This window comes from Entelurus aequoreus, linkage group LG01 (assembly GCF_033978785.1).
Source record: "Entelurus aequoreus isolate RoL-2023_Sb linkage group LG01, RoL_Eaeq_v1.1, whole genome shotgun sequence".
Taxonomy (NCBI): domain Eukaryota; kingdom Metazoa; phylum Chordata; class Actinopteri; order Syngnathiformes; family Syngnathidae; genus Entelurus; species Entelurus aequoreus.
Genome location: NC_084731.1, coordinates 89259061 through 89277123, shown reverse-complemented (window position 1 = coordinate 89277123; position 18063 = coordinate 89259061). Strand labels below are relative to the sequence as shown.

Here is an 18063-nt window from a genome sequence, read left to right as displayed (position 1 = left end):
GGTGTGACGACATTCCTGCCCCACTGGGACTAAAGTCTATAAAGTGCCCGTCAAACACGTTCTCGGCCACAGCCACAAAACTTCACATTGGTTGAGTCTCATGAAGTGGATTGTTTCCGCTACTCCACTGAGAAATGCAGTTAGCTTCAACTACTTCCCATTATCTGAGGCTATTTCCCCCCCCCCCCACTCATGACCACTGTTGCTTACCTATCTCTGGCCTGGATTCAGGGAACAAAAGCAGGCTTTGTCCCAGCCCAGCTCAGGCATGCGATAGTCGTCACTTCCATCCAAGCAACCGGAAATCGGACCTGCTCAGCTTGTTTGCACCTTCAGCGTCAGATCTCTTTGTCTTTATCGGAGTGCAGCTGACGAGGTGCGAGACGTCGCAAATTGTACGGTCGAAGATGACTACTCACTTGCAAGAACCACCCAGGAACCTTGTCATCACCTCATGTTTATAACCGTCCATTTCCAGTGAACTCACAAAGCAATCTTTTGGCAGCCTCACCTGGCTCTTATTTGTCCCTTTTCTTTTCTGTTTTTTTAATTAAAAACCACTTAAAGCTATTATTGATCCCTTGTCTTCACAAAAAGTTACAAACTCGGCCAGCGGATCTCAAAACGAGGCTTTTCTTGCCGTGTTGGTCAGTGTAACACGGAATTGTGTGTTGCTTTTTTGTACAAATGTGTTCTCTGTGTTTACCTCACATGTATTCCTCCATAAGAGCATGCTAGTCATGAAGAGGATTGTTCTGTGTGTGTTTATTGAAAGCTGACACAGGCCACTCAAACTTGTCAGTGTTTGGATCACATTCACGCAATTATTTGTACTTTTTGAGGCTGGAGAAATTGGTAATATATTGTAGTTTATTTTTTATGCAGCACATTGCAGCAACCTCGGTCTTTATTTTCCTACTGTATATCTGCTGATTATGGTGTTAATATAAAGGTGTTATCTGTGTATATTTGTAAATATGTAATTCTTTATTGTATGCAAAATCAGAAGCAGCTTTAATAAAGTCTGAGATGATTTCCTCTATATTTATTTTGGGGTGAAGAAAAAAAAACGTTCGATTTTTTATTTTTTTTTAATAAGAGATTTCTAAAAATGCACACACTGCGTCAGGAAACGTATTGTATTTCTTTAATTTATTTAATTTTTTATAAATTTTAACAAAAGAAGCAATAATCAAAATAGTACAAATGAAACGTATTATACCCACGTGACAACTAACGTCCAATGACGTAAGCTTTGGACGCGTCCGAATTCGTTTACTGTGCGAACTAGGTAACTTCCTACTCAGTTATTTATGCAGGTTAAAGAAGAAATAAATAAGGAGACGCACTAGTATATAAAATAAGCCCTCATGCTTTGTGTTTTTTTGACAAATAAGTGGGTAAGACGTGAAAAAGGACGGACAAAAACGTATTGTGCGGTAAACCGGACAAGAACCACCGCGCCTGGAAGGATACAGACGAATCAAGTTAGCCAGCGAAACACAACCGGAAATGACGTCAAGGACACAATAAAAGCACTTTCATTTGGTAACCGCAGAATCGGGACAAAGCGATCATATTGAATAAAAAAAACGTTTATTTTGAACGTATGAGTCATCAGAGAATATATCTCGATTGTATGTTCTTTTAAAAAAAAACACTATTCTGTTCACTCCGACCCGGTTGGTATTGAATATTCGTTTTTTACGCCGGATATTGCTAACCGGAAGTCGCACGGTTCGCTCTTGCTAGCTTGACAAAAGACTCGAAAGCAACCAGATGGAATTCAGCACTGCCTTCCTAACAGATTGCTCACATTTGAAATTGTTTTGCACACTTTTTAGCTGGCTGCCCGGCGGACTAACAGGCCTGGCGTGACGGCCGAAGTTCATCGGGGCGGCTGTGAAAGCGGGTCGGAAGACGTTTAAAAACGCAACATATTCTTCCTCACTTGTAAGTATCCTCTTCGAGGAACAGAATGTTTTTATTGCCCTTGGTAGTCTTGTGCAACTTCACTGGCGACTCAGCTCGTTAACATGTTCCTTTACGTGACCGCCATTAAGACATTTGTAGCTGTTCTTTATCACTAATATGAGACAACTGTGATTCGCTTTGGGAATGTGTCAAAACAAAAAAAGGCTGTAACGGCGAGAGGGGTGTAGCCATGTCAAAACCACACCGTTTGCTTCTCTCACATGTACACTTTACCACAAACGCGCGTTCGTTATGTTTATTCCACCATTTACGCCTTTTAATAGTTGACAAGAGTCCTTTTTTTAGTTTTGGTTTTTCCTCTTTTCTCAGCCTGCTGTCACTTTAGACGTCATGTGTCAGGCTAGCTGGGATGACATCACAGCAGCTTCCGGTCATTTCCCTTAAAATTAAAGTGACGTTGCTTTTATTGCGGAAGTACCGTATTTTTCGGATTATAAATTGCTCCGGAGTATAAATCGCACCGGCCGAAAATGCATAATAAAGAAGGAAAAACATATATATAAGTCGCACTAGAGCAGTGGTTCTTAACCTTGTTGGAGGTACCGAACCCCACCAGTTTCATATGCGCATTCACAGAACCCTTTAGTGAAAAATATATTTATTTTTTTTCAAATTCAAGACAAAGTTATGTTTTTGGTAACACTTTAGTATGGGGAACATATTCTAAGTAACAAAGACTTAATTTAGAGTTTTTTGGACACTAGGGCAGGGGTCCCCAAACTACGGCCCGCGGGCCGGATACGGCCCCCCAGCGTCCAAAATCCGGCCCGCGGGAAGTCCCAAGTTAAAAAAAGTAAAACAATTATTTTTTTTTTTTTTTTTTTTGGATTATTATTTTTTAAAATTTGTCCTTACTCGTCCATTTTCTACCATCTCCTAGCCACTCAGGCAAATCATATTGTCTAAAAATGCATTTTACCATCGATAACGTGACATGCAGCAAGTCCGCTTTTTAAGTCAATTAGTGCGCAAGGAATATATATATATATATATATGTATATGTATATATATATATATATATATATATATATATATATATATATATATATATATATATATATATATATATATACTGTATATATATATATATATATATATATATATATATATATATATACTGTGTATATATATATATATATATATATATATATACTGTGTATATATATATATATATATACTGTGTATATATATATATATATATATATATATATATATATATATATATATATATATATATATATACTGTATATATATGTGTGTGTGTGTATATGTATGTATATGTATATGTAAATGTGTATATATGTGTGTATATATGTATATATATAGGTGTATATATGTGTGTGTATATATGTATATATGTGTATGTATATATATGTATATGTGTATGTATGTGTACATATATATATATACATATACATATATATGTGTATATATATGTGTACGTATGTGTACATATATATATATATATGTATATATATATATATGTATATATATATATATGTGTATGTATATATATATATATATATATGTATATATATATATGTGTATGTATATATATATGTATATATATATATATATATATATATATATATATATATATATATATGTATATATATATATGTATATGTGTATATGTATATGTGTATGTATGTGTACACATATATATACACATATATACACATATACATATATATATACATATATATATACACATATACATATATATAGACACATATACATATATATAAACATATACATACACACACACACACACATTTACATATATATATATATATATATATATATATATATATATATATATATATATATATATATATATATATATATATATATATATATATATATATATATATATATATATATATATATATATATATATAGCGGCCCCCAGCCAAATTGTTCTACCCCAATGCGGCCCCGGAGTCAAAAAGTTTGGGGACCCCTGCACTAGGGTAACATATTCTAAGTAACAAAGACTTAATTTAGAGTTATTTGGTTAGGGCCAGGGTTAGAGGGCTAGGGTTATAATAAGGCCATGCCGAATAAGGCATTAATAATGACTAGTTAAAAGCCAATATGTTACTAATTTGCATGTTAATTAGCAACTCATTAAAGGTGAATATGTTCCCCATACTAAAGTGTTACCATGTTTTATTACTAGTGCACAAAATGAACCGTGCATGAACATCACCTTGTTCAAAGAACAAAACCAACACAGTGCATAAACTCACAACAAATTACACACCTGCAAATCAGTCTGACTTCTGCTGTTGCCGTATCCGTAATACGCCGATAGGGAGAAGTTTTTATTTACACGATGAGTCGGGTGTGTCTTGACCTCCGCCGAACCCCTAGGGTTCGATCGAACCCAGGTTAAGAACCACTGCACTAGAGTATAAGTCGCAATTTTTGGGGAAATGTATTTGATAAAATCCAACACCAATAATAGACATTTAGACTTAGACTTCCTTTTTATTGTCATTCAAATTTGAACTTTACAGTACAGATAAGAACAACATTTTGTTACATAAGCTCATGGTAGTGCAGGATAAAAAAAGCAATAAGGTGCATATATAAATAAATAAATAAATAGCTTACTGTACAGATAAATATATTGCACTTTTTCACATGCGTCCACGTTTATGGATGTATGTTATATTGTCTTTTTTATTCCAGCGAGTTAATCCATTTTGGGGGGAGTTGAGGGGATAATTTAATTATGATGCGTTCAAGAGTCTTACGGCCTGAGGGAAGAAGCTGTTACAGAACCTGGAGGTTCTGCTTCTAGGCTGTGGAACCTCTTTCTAGAGTCCAGCAGTGAAAACAGTCCTTGGTGGGAGTGGGAGGAGTCTTTGCAGATTTTCTGAGCCCTGGTCAGGCAGCGGCTTTTTGCGATCTCCTGGATAGGAGGAAGAGGAGTCCTGATGATCTTTTGAAAGGCAATTTAAAATAAATAAAGAATAGTGAACAACAGGCTGAATAAGTGTACGTTATATGAGGCATAAATAACCAACTGAGAACGTGCCAGGTATGTTAACGTAACATATTATGGTAAGAGTCATTCAAATAACTATAATACCGTATTTTTCACACTATAAATTGCAGTTTTTTTCATAGTTTGGCCGGGGGTGCGACTTATACTCAGGCGCGACTTATGTGTGAAATTATTAACACATTACCGTAAAATATCAAATAATATTATTTAGCTCATTCACGTAAGAGACTAGACGTATAAGATTTCATGGGATTTAGCGATTAGGAGTGACAGATTGTTTGGTAAACGTATAGCATGTTCTATATGTTATAGTTATTTGAATGAGTCTTACCATAATATGTTACGTTAACATACCAGGCACCTTCTCAGTTGGTTATTTATGCCTCATATAACGTACACTTATTCAGCCTGTTGTTCACTATTCTTTATTTATTTTAAATTGCCTTTCAAATGTCTATTCTTGGTGTTGGGTTTTATCAAATAAATTTCCCCCAAAAATGCGACTTATACTCCAGTGCGACCTATACATGTTTTTTTCCTTCTTTATTATGCATTTTCGGCAGGTGCGACTTATACTCCGAAAAATACGATATATAGAACATGCTATACGTTTACCAAACAATCTGTCACTCCTAATCGCTAAATCCGTTGATGTTGACGTGTGTGTGTGTGTGTGTGTGTGTGTGTGTGTGTGTGTGTGTGTGTGTGTGTGTGTGTGTGTGTGTGTGTGTGTGTGTGTGTGTGTGTGTGTGTGTGTGTGTGTGTGTGTGTGTGTGTGTGTGACGATTGCTGATATACGTCTAGTCTCTTACGTGAATGAGATAAATAATATTATTTGATATTTTACGGTAATGTCTTAATAATTTCACACATAAATCGCACCCCCGGCCAAACTATGAAAAAAACTGTGATTTATAATCCGAAAAAAAACGGTAATGTCTAGGTTTTATTTATTGAACAATTAAAACACGGTACACATTGAACATGTCTAAACAAATTAAGACACTTCCAATACATTACAGCATTTCAAATATTAACAAGTTTGAGCAATTAACATTCTTATGTGAACAAAAAACGTAAATAAAAAGTAAGAGACAATACAAAGCTTAAAAAACCCATCAAATAACTAAAAAATAATAAGATTACATTGAAAACCTATAATCGACGGGTGGATCTGAAGTTGATCGGGAGAATTAAATGTTGAAAGAAAGAGAAAACTGACTTATTTTTAACACTATAAGAGGTAGAAAATGGATGGATGGATGGATCCCTTTTGGATCCTCAAAAATTTTAGTGTTTTGTTTTTTTTAAACAGTCATTGCTAAAAAAAAATAATGAATTAAAATGAAAGGCGTTATGAATTATTAACCTATTTAAGGCTCCAATTATTTCACATCATAAATTTTGGGGGTAAATATTGCACATTTTGTGTTTTTCCCATAAAATAAACTGGGTTTCTTTGAGAAAAGGGGCATACAACTAATTTTTAAACTTTTTTTTTTTTTAAACTTCATATCAGCCCGTAGCTAATTTTCCAACGTCTCACAGCACAATCGTTAGCATTCTAATATTAGCATGCTTGCTTGTTTTCAAAATTTTCAGGTATACACCTCCAGCGTCAAAATATGTTGTTACTTGACAAATGCTACCATTTAGCATGGTAACATTAGTATGCTGGCTTTTTTTTTTTTTTTTAGCTAATTCTGTAGGTAGACACCTCCAGTCATATTTTGATACTTAAGGCATGCTGAACATTTTCAATTAATGTTTCAGATGTGCACCTAAGAGTAATATAATTTGGTACTTGAACGTTACAGTTAGCATTTTAACATGCTAACATTAGCGTGCAAGGCTTTTTTTTTTAGCAACGTTAGCAGGTAAACACCTCAGTCATATATTAAAATAATTCACTCATGCGAACTATAAGCATGCAATTATTCCACTTTGATGAGAGGTGTTGACATAATCAAGGACCTCTGTACATGAGAAGAGCCTGCTTTTATTTTGAAAGTCAATTTACCTCTCATGGACTTCTGGTGTGGTTGCATGAGTTTGCAATGACAACCCCAAGATCAAGCCACATCAGATAAAAGTGGTGAAAAATCCACAGTGACACTGCTGCAACCTAAAAAGCCTGGATCCTAGCACAGGGATGTCCAAAGTGTGGCCTCAAGGCCATTCGCTGACTGCAGATCATTTCATGTTGGCCCCAGTCATTTTTGTATATTAACCCTATTAAAAACAGCCTGCATCAAAACATTACAAAGTAGGATGTGGACTACATTTGAAAAGACAACAATAAAAAAGTTGTAATATTTGTATTCTATATAAGTGTAAAGAAAAGCAAAACCCTTGACATAAATTTGGCTAATTAAAAATGTTACAAATTGAACGGCTTAAAAATAAATGTTAATTTTAATGTATTTTAATTCTTTATATTAGAATTAAATTAGTCAACAATTATTAGCATTTTTTTTTAAATAAATGCAGATTAGAAAAAAAAAGAAAATACAAATTAAAATCCATTCATTTTCTACCACTAGTCCCTCTCGGAGTTGCAGGGTGCTGGAGCCTATCCCAGCTGCATCCATCATTTAATAATATTTCTGACTACAGTCGTCTATCCTATCGCTTACTTTATTGTGGCCTTTTTTTAAGGTATATTCCGCAGATATTTGGCTTGAATTAAGTATTTTCAAGCATAATAATGGCTAAATGTACTGAAAGTAATATTACTGTAGTATTGGCCAGGCCACTAGATGAGGCCAAACCAATCAGAGCACGCTGTTCAGTATCGTGGCCACTGATTGGCTCAGCCTCAGGCAACATTACTCACATTACTCTATTGGGGAAAAAATGTAGTTGTTTTTTTATATTGAAAAAAACATTGTCATGTTTACAGTGTACAATTTGATGGATAACTTTCTTTGAACTCGTAAGTCAGGGAGAAAGTTAAACAAACAAAAAATGGCCTTCCTGTGGACACACCCTAAACCGACAGTGGATTTGGAGTATTTTATAAACACAAATGTAAAGATGACGCCGCATCCTTTCATTTTATTATATGAAGCCCTTGGTGGAAGAAGTTAGGACACCCCTGCTATAGCCGATAGTACAATTGTGTATTGCATGGGTGTCAAACTTGTTTTCTTTGTGGGCCACATGGCAGTTATGGCTGCCCTCAGAGGGTCACTTGTAACAGTCAGTAATCAACAGTGTTGGGTTAGTTACTGAAAACCAGTAACTAGTTACAGTTACTAGTTACTTTATTTCAAAAGTAACTCAGTTACTTACACCAAAAAGTAATGCGTTACTGTGAAAAGTAACTATTTAGTTACTTATTTTTTTCTTCTTTTTTTTTTAAAGCTCCCATTAATGCCCTTTTAGCCTTCATTTCAGTACTGTTATTGCACTGCAGAATAATACAATCTGTTGATCAACTTGACATGCATTTGCATCACTGAACTCTGCTAAGCAATGTGGTCTACATACAACACACAAAAACAAAGATATGTTTCAAAGGGCCAACTTATTTCAGGCCAGAACAAATTGACAAAACTATTTTAAATAGCTGCAACATAACATACATAAGTAACAAACAGCATAATAACAACATAGCTGTAAACCAAATAAGTACTTTAACTTTACTTTTACATACCAAAGCCTAACCGGGCGTTTTTTCTCTCAAGGAATTCTGAAATAAAATCATGTCTGAAGCCCAGAACACTCTACACATTTCCCCAGTTTTAGTTTAGAGATAAGGAAATATTGGCCTGGCCCACTAGGATCCCTCTTTATGTTTGTGAACTTTATATTCTATACATTTAGAGTGATGTGATAATCAAACACTCTAGAAGTCTAGAATGAAAGAGTATATAAGAGAATTGACAGAGTGTGTGTACTATAATTCATAATAACATTGATTTTGATTCAATATTATGTTTTGAGCAATGACAGTTTGAAAGAAAAAAAAACAGCTTTGTTTTATTAGTCAACATTGCAACTTTTTCTAAATTACATTTCACCTTTAAGCTTTTTTATTTCACTTTTGTTATAAAGTGTAACTTTAAAAGCCTTTTTTTAGATATGCATACTAGTTCTCGCTATTAGGCTGTTCTATTTTTTATTTTTATTTTATTTTTTATTATCTTTTTATTTTTATTTTTTTAATACACTGTAGCGCTTTGAGGTTGTTTGTTCAATGTAAAGTGCTTTTTTACAAATAAATTCTATTATTAACTCGCTTTGAAATAAGTCAATCAAAACATTTTTTTGAAGTGAATTATATTATATTTGTTGCATTATTAGGAAACAGGAAACTAATAGTTCATTGTTATTATAGATTATAACTACTTTCCAACCTAAATTCATACATTTAACGAACATTACATGATTAACATTATCAACCTTATTTTTACGGATTCATTCACAAGTACTTTCCAACCTAATTAAATTATTAAATAAATTATTATGTTTGTACATAAAGGGACATGGGGGAATTTTTATTTATTAATTTTTTTAGACATGTATCTCGTGCGCACGAGAAACTATCTTGTGCGCACGAGATACATGTCTAAAAAATAAAAAAATTAAAAAATTATTTTTATTTTTATAACTTTATAAAAATTTTATAAAATAGTTTCTCGTGCGCACAAGATACATGTCTAAAAAAAAAAATAAAAAAAATAATAAAAAATATTTTTCCCCCATGTCCCTTAGGGGCTCCATTTATTTGTTACATTATTAGATAATATTAATTAAATTAATATTATTAAATTAATTAATTAAATGGTATGCAATTGCATGCAGTACATGTATTTTGTTCTGTCAAAACAAAAATAAGTAAAGATAAAAGTACTTTATTTATGCATAGTATATATCCAGACTTTTCGCAGGCCACATGAAATAATGTGGCGAGCCAGATTTGGCCCCCGGGCCTTAAGTTTGACAACTGTGATATGTTGTTTAGAACTGTGTAGGGTATTTTTTTCCACGAATCTGCTGAAGTATTTCAGGCAAAGCTTGCCTTACAGACTGCACTGAGGGCGCAAAGGTTCCTAGTTCTCTCTAAAAGGGCCTGGTTTTCCCTTGTTTACGTGCGGCACTGTGCTAAAGGCAAATGCCACCCAGGTTTTGGTAAGCCCCGGCAGAGTGTCATCAAACACCGGCCGCCATCAGGGCTCACAGTGCTGTGGTGCTCAAACTGACAGCACTGGTCTAATGTGAAGCGTCACAGTTGTTACGTGTGTGGTAAGAAGGCACATGCCAGCGGAGCGTGGGACGTAACACACCAGTACAGCCCACAACCTCCAGATGAACCTAAAAGTAAGGATTGTCGATACAGCGCAAAATTATTTCCCCACAAATAATTGTTCAGTGAATCCCTCAATGCTTTAGGTGGACTACAGCTGGGTGTTTGACATATGGGCCAACATGGAGCCTTTTCAGTCTCACATAGCAGCAGCAGGGTGTTGTGTATGTTTGAGGCCGAGCCCAGTGGTCGCCAGATTAAGGCGCTTGCGTAACATTTGGTCAGGCTTTAAGAGAAGACGCGAGCCCGAAGACGGGTCTTTGTACAAGTCCTCTGTTTGAGTGATTGCCTTGTGTTGACATGGTGGCTGGCAGTATTCGTAACTATTTGGTAGCTTAGTGGAGTTAGGGATCACTTCTTGAATGGCATAGTGTGGATTGAAGTTTTATGAGTTGTTGCTGATATATGACGTACCTGGAGGCGGCATACTGGAAAGACAAGTATTAATACAACTAGAAGGACAATGTTCCCCTTATAAGGGTTTTATATGTAGATTGTAGTTGAGATAGGCTCCAGCACTTTCCGCGAGCGACCCCGAAAGGGATAAGCGGTAGAAAATGAATGGATGGATGGATGTAATAATAAAAAAAAAAAGATTGACACATTATGATGGGACTTACAGTGCATCCGGAAAGTATTCACAGCGTGTCACTTTTTCCACATGTTGTTTTACAGCCTTATTCCAAAATATACACATTTATTTTTCCCCATAATTCTACATACAATACCCTATAATGACAGTGTGAAAAGCTTTTTTTTAATTTGGCAAATCTAATAAAAAATAAAAAAATCACATAAACATAAGTATTCACAGGATTTGCTCAGTAGGATAGGATAGGATAGGATAGGTCTTTATTGTCATTGCACAAGTACAACGAAACTATGTTTTCAGCACAAACCCGTTCAAGATTAGACAAACAAACAGTGTACAAGGTTACAGAACAGGAACGCTGATGGGTCGCCACGAGGCGCCCCGTAAAAGGTGGGGGAAAAGGTAAAACGCTGGGGAAGATGAGTTAAAAAAAAATACAATCTAGACTGGGCGCCTAAGGGGGCCTAGTCTGGAGTGGTGAAAAACCTCCATGCCATGCACACATAAACATGTTACATTTAATCACGACAACTCGCAACAGAGGGGGTGGGGAGTTGGGACCCTGGAGGTCGACTGCTGCTATGAAGCGCTGCCAGCCGTCCATCACCCCGAAGGGGAATCAAACGGGAGTGAAGGCGTGGGGTGGGGGAGGGGGGCGTGTGTGTATATGCCTATTGTCTTGGGTGTGTTGATGTAGTGTCCATAGGCCTGGGGCCGTTCTGCATGCAAGCAAAAGTTCGACTCCAGGTGTCGTTGAGGAGGGAGGGAGGTCAAAAGCGTCCACCATTGAGGTGTCCTCGGGGATGTTTTCAGAACAGCCTGCTCCTGTTGTTGCAGCGTCAAGGCCATTCGAGGGAGTCAAATCGTAGATTAGGATTTTTGTTTTTCCGCGAGCAGACATTACAATGGCTTGTCTGTTCTTTTCGTCCATGCTGGCCCTCATATCCAATTTTTCCCTTTCAACCAGCTTTTCCATGATGTGATCCATCTTGCGATTCAGTTCAGAAATCGCCCCAGTCTGTGATCCCACAGCCCGGCCCAAACCTTCCATTGCGACGAACAGCCTTTGGGCCCCTTGAGTGGCTGCCATCGTCTTACGAATTTGATGATATGCCAGAGCAATGCCCAGCCCAATCAACAGGTGCCCTACGATCACGGTTCCAAATAGGTAGATGTCTTCCACGTCCTCGATGGAAAGAACTGAGAGGCACATGATGATCCATTTATCCCAGGAATCTCTCACATACCCGGCAGCAATGGTTCCATCAGGGCAGCCAGGCTCCCCAGTACCTCTTTTCCTCGTCGAAAAGATTTTGTCAACTGAGTCGAGAGTCCAGCTGATCATTTCCATGTCTGATGTTTAGATTTGGAGGACAGCGCAAAGAAAGAGGCTTCAAAAAAGTGTAGACAAGACAAAACAAAGAGAGCAAGCAGGGAGAAGAAGGGAAACGTTAGTTTTCATCCAGGATGTCTCTGTACATTGCTGCATTCGTCTTAGTCTAGTCAGGGAGGTGACCAAGAACCTGATGGTCACTTTGTCAGAGCTACAGCATTCCTCTGTGGAGAGAGGACAATCTTCTAGAAGGAAAACCATCTCTGCAGCAATCCACCAATCAGGCCTGTATTGTATAATGTCCAGACAGAAGCTATTTCTTAGTAAAAAGTTTTCTGACATGCACCCTTAAGACTCTCAGACCATGAGAGTCTGATGAGACAAAGATTGAACTCTTTGACGTGAATGCCAGGCATTATGTTTGGAGTAAACCAGGCACCACTCATCACCAGGCCAATACCATCCCTACATTGAAGCATGGTGGTGGCAGCATCATGCTGTGGGGATGTTTTTCAGTGGCAGGAACTCAGACTAGTCAGGATGGAGGGAAAGATGAATGCAGCAATGTACGGAGACATCCTGGATGAAATCAACGCTTCCCACCTGACATAGCATGAGAGGTGCTGCAAAGAGGACTGGGTGAAAATGGCCAAAGATAAGTGTGTAAAACTTGTGGTATTGTATTCAGAAAGACTTGAGGCTGTAAATGCCACAAAAAGAGCATCAACAAAGTATGGAGCAAAGGCTGTGAATACTTTTGTACATGTGATATGTATATTTTTTTCTTACTAATTCATTTGCATAAATAATAATTAAAAAAAGACAACTTTTCACATTGTCATTATGGGGTATTGTGTGCAGAATTTTGAGGACAAAAATAAATTTGTTCCATTTTGGCATAAAGCTGTATCATAACAAAATGTGGAAAAAGTGAAGTGCTGCGATTACTTTCCGGATGCATTGTAAGTGTCAATATAACTCATGTGCGCCTTGTCTGCCAGAGGATAAGACAACATAGCAGGAGGGATTAGTGTTGCCAAATTAGCAAGTATTATATTTAGCAAGTAACCAGACCTCCATTTTTTTCAGGCTTTACTGATATTGGCTCTTTTTGGCAGGGGTGGTAACATAATTGCTAATCATGTCTGTATTTTTATAATGTTGCTTTTTAATGTGCATGATTATGTACACACGTGAGACAGACTACCTGGTAATTTCCTTTGGCATTGATAAAGTACTCCCTAATCTACTCTAGATTCTCTAAATCTAGAAATATTTCCTGGTCTTATTGGAAACTTGGAGGGTCTAACATGAAACATGGTGCATATCGCTCTTCTCTGTTCTTTGCCCTCTCTGCTCTGTCCATCTAAAAAGCAGGCACATGCGTCATGGCCTTTTATGGCAATTATATGATGACCCACCCCTCCCCTAAAGGATAAAATCAGCTCAAAAAAATCATGGGAATATATACTAGAGGGAAGAATCTTTGGTCTCTTCATGATTCGATTCGAGTTCCATTTTTGGATTGACTATTCGATTCTCTTATTCATGATTCTCGTAATATATTATTTGGTACAAAATTATAATAAAACCTTTTTATTACAAAAGTTCCTCTTGGCTGCTGACATACGTACGCCTTATACGTGCAGTGTTGGCCTAAAAAACGTATTTTTAAAAATGTATTTTAAAAAACTTCATTTGCAAAACCCAAAACCAGTGAAGTTGACACGTTGTGTAATTCGTAAATAAAAACAGAATACAATGATTTGCAAATCCTTTTCAACCTATATTCAACGGAATAGACTGCAAAGACAAGATACTTAACGTTCAAACTGGTAAACTTTTGTTATTTTTTGCAAATATATTAGCGCATTTAGGATTTGATGCATGCAACGTGTTTCAAAAAAGCTGGCAAAAGTGGCAAAAAAAGACTGAGAAAATTGAGGAATGCTCATCAAACACTTATTTTTAACATCCCACAAGTGAACAGGTGGGTGCCATGATTGGGTATAAAAGCAGCTTCCATGAAATGCTCAGTCATTCACAAACAAGGATGGGGCGAGGGTCACCACTTTGAACAAATGCGTGAGCAAATTGTTGAACAGTTTAAGAACAACATTTGTCAATGAGCTATTGCAAGGAATTTAGGGATTTCACCATCTACGGTCTGTAATATCCTCAAAAGCTTCAGAGAATCTGGAGAAATCACTGCACGTAAGCGGCAATGCACGTGACCTTCGATCCCTCAGGCGGTACTGCATCAGAAACCGACATCAGTGTGTAAAGGATATCACCACATGGGCTCAGGAACACTTCAGAAAACCACTGTCAGTAACTACAGTTTGTCGCTACATATGTAAATGCGAGTTAAAACTGTACTATGCAAAGCGAAAGCCATTTATCAACAACACCCAGAAATGCCACCGGCTTCGCTGGGCCCGAGCTCATCTAAGATGGATTGATGCAAAGTGGAAAAGTGTTCTGTGGTCTGACGAGTTCACATTTCAAATTGTTTTTGGAAACTGTGGATGTCTTGTCCTCCAGACCAAAGAGGAAAAGAACCATCCGGATTGTTATAGGCGCAAAGTTCAAAAGCCAGCATCTGTGATGGTATGGGGGTGTATTAGTGCCCAAGGCATGGTTAATTTACATATCTGTGAATGCACCATTAATGCTGAAAGGTACATGCAGGTTTTGGAGCAACATATGTTGCCATCCAAGCAACGTCTTTTTAATGGACGCTCCTGCTTATTTCAGCAAGACAATGCCAAGCCACATTCCGCATGTGTTACAACAGCGTGGCTTCATAGTAAAAGAGTGCGGGTACTAGACTGGCCTGCCTGTAGTCCAGACCTGTCTCCCATTGAAAAAGTGTGGCGCATTAGAGAGATAGATAGTACTTTATTGATTCCTTCAGGAGAGTTCCCTCAGGAAAATTGAAACTATGAATTGTAAATTACCACAACGGACAACCCGGACTGTTGAACAACTTAAGCTGTACGTCAAGCAAGAATGGGAAAGAATTCCACCTGAAAAGCTTCAAAAATTTGTCTCCTCAGTTCCCAAACGTTTACTAAGTGTTGTTAAAAGGAAAGGCCATGTAACACTGGTAAAAATGCCCCTGTGCCAACTTTTTTGCAATGTGTTGCTGCCATCAACTTCTAAATTAATGATTATTTGCAAAAATAAATTAAGTTTCTCAGTTCGAACATTAAATATCTTGTCTTTGCAGTCTATTCAATTGAATATAAGTTGAAAAGGATTTGCAAATCATTGTATTCTGTTTTTATTTACGCAACGTGCCAACTTCACTGGTTTTGGGTTTTGTACAAAAATCACAGAATGTTAATCTAATAAAAGAAAACAAAGCAACCCCAACATAATCCCAGTTTTACAATACTTAAAGCAATTTAAAAGACATACAAACACAATACCTTAAAAAAACAAACAAAAAAACAACAGTATCAATGATGATAATAATATCAATAATGGTTTTTTTTTGTTTTGAATCCCAACAATTTTTCTCTCTCTGAAAAAAAAAAAAGGAAAAAAATATATGTATTTTTTTAACCGGTTCTCGAAAATTATGAATTAATTTAGAATCGGAATAAATAAAAATTGTGATTTGGATGTGAATTTATTTTGTTTGAGCGCTCCTAGAATATAAAGATTGAGCACCACTATTTAAAAAAAAAAATAAAAAAATCTATACATACCATAAACCTTCTTATCTGTATTCTCAGCTGTTGCTTGCTAGTGACAGTCACAACTATGGTACCAGGCTAGCCCTAACAGGTGCTCTCACCCGTCTTAAACCCAAAACTGATGTTTTGAAAAAGACTTATGTATAGGGCAATCACTTACTGGAATCGACTTCCACAATATCTGGTATCAATCACCAGCATAGTGGGTTTAAGAATAAACTAAGAGGAGAAGTATTGCGGAAAGAGATTATTCTAGATTGTACCTAATATCATGACTGTTTTTTATTGATTATTGACTATTTTATTGATTATGGGACAAGCAGTAGAAAATGGATGGATGGTACTTTTTCGTCACTTATTGTTTTGTCTTTGGTACACTAATGTGTATATTTTAGGCCATTGGTTCTTTGTTTTATTTTTGTAAAAATATATATATATATATATATATTTCTATATTGCTCTTTTTATCTTTGGTATGAACATTATTATGTAAACTCAAAGTTATTTATTTATTTATTTATTTTTTGGTTCTTTGTTGTTGCTATTTTTGTACTACAACATTTTATTATTTGATCATGTTGTACTGCATTGTAATCTTTTGTTTTGTGATTGTGTGATGTTTTTTGCGTGGACCCCAGGAAGAATAGTCTCCACTGCGGTGTAGACTAATGGGGATCCTTAATAAACTAAACTAGAACATAAAGAATGCTTCCACAAAAACAAAATAGTTGACACTTTGGCACATTAAAACTGTCACCAGCACGAAGATCTTAAAAGTGATTCTGTTAAGGTGCATGTGTAATATAAAACGACACAACCTCAAACGACCTGTTTTTCAACAGATATTCTTTCATACGACACAATACATTGACTGGCAGGTTTCTACAGACGCGCCCACTTACATTTGCGTGGCAATTTTGACATCAACTTGTTAAAATCACAGCCGTTTTCTCGTAATATTCCATCTTTTTTTTTGTTACTGTTGAGTGCTGAACAAGTTGATTCATAACCAGCATGCATATTGGAATATTTGTTTTAGTTTTCTGTGACGGTGAGCCAACACTAAACCTGACAAAGCATGACAATACTGGTGTCGTATTCTCAATGCGTCAGTGACAAATATTGACTGATGAGCGCTATAATCATTAACTCACCTCACCTCTTTTTTTTTTCTTTTTTTTTTTTTAAGTGTAAACATTCAAGTGGAAGACAGAGACTCCTTTTTCATACATTTTTTTAGTTAGAACTTGGATCTGAATGAGATGCTTTTTCATTGTTAAACAGGAGACTATTTTCATCTGCTGCCCCCTTGTGGGTAAAGGTAGCAGTAGGATTTGTTGTTATAAAGGTATTATGATAAGGTGTTAGTGTATCATTATTGCTAGAGATGTCCGATAATGGCTTTTTTGCCGTATCCGATATTCCGATATTGTCCAACTCTTAATTACCGATTCCGATATCAACCGATACATACAGTCGTGGAATTAACACATTATTATGCCTAATTTTGTTGTGATACCCCGCTGGATGCATTAAACAATGTAACAAGGTTTTCCAAAATAAATCAACTCAAGTTATGGAAAAAAATGCCAACATGGCACTGCCATATTTATTATTGAAGTCACAAAGTGCATTCTTTTTTTTAACATGCCTCAAAACAGCAGCTTGGAATTTGGGACATGAGAGAGCATGAGGAGGTTGAGGTGGGGGGGGGGCTTAGGGGGTAGCGGGGGGTGTATATTGTAGCGTCCCGGAAGAGTTAGTGCTGCAAGGGGTTCTGGGTATTTGTTCTGTTGTGTTTATGTTGTGTTACGGTGCGGATGTTCTCCCGAAATGTGTTTGTCATTCTTGTTTGGTGTGGGTTCACAGTGTGGCGCATATTTGTAACAGTGTTAAAGTTGTTTATACGTTCACCCTCGGTGTGACCTGTATGGCTGTTGACCAAGTATGCATGGCATTCGCTTGCGTGTGTGAAAAGCCGTAGATATTATGTGACTGGGCCGGCACGCAAAGGCAGTGCCTTTAAGGTTTATTGGCGCTCTGTACTTCTCCCTACGTCCGTGTACACAGTGGCGTTTTAAAAAGTCATGAATTTTATTTTTCTAAACCGAT

The 18063-nt window shown here is 36.5% G+C and overlaps 2 protein-coding genes across 6 annotated transcripts in view; both read left to right on the top strand.

The window, feature by feature from the left end:
• mcf2la (mcf.2 cell line derived transforming sequence-like a) overlaps positions 1–1034 on the top strand; it is a 134226-nt gene extending 133192 nt beyond the window's left edge. For all 5 annotated transcript variants that reach the window (XM_062060987.1, XM_062060995.1, XM_062060966.1 and 2 more), the window contains one exon: positions 1–1034. This exon is cut by the window's left edge and continues 474 nt beyond it. The gene's annotated coding sequence lies outside the window, so the exon portion shown is untranslated.
• Positions 1035–1736: 702 nt separating this feature from the next.
• The window catches only part of cab39l (calcium binding protein 39-like), a 40474-nt gene continuing 24147 nt past the window's right edge, over positions 1737–18063 (top strand). Inside the window, exon 1 of the mRNA XM_062060951.1 lies at positions 1737–1953. The gene's annotated coding sequence lies outside the window, so the exon portion shown is untranslated. The remainder of the gene's footprint in view (positions 1954–18063) is intronic.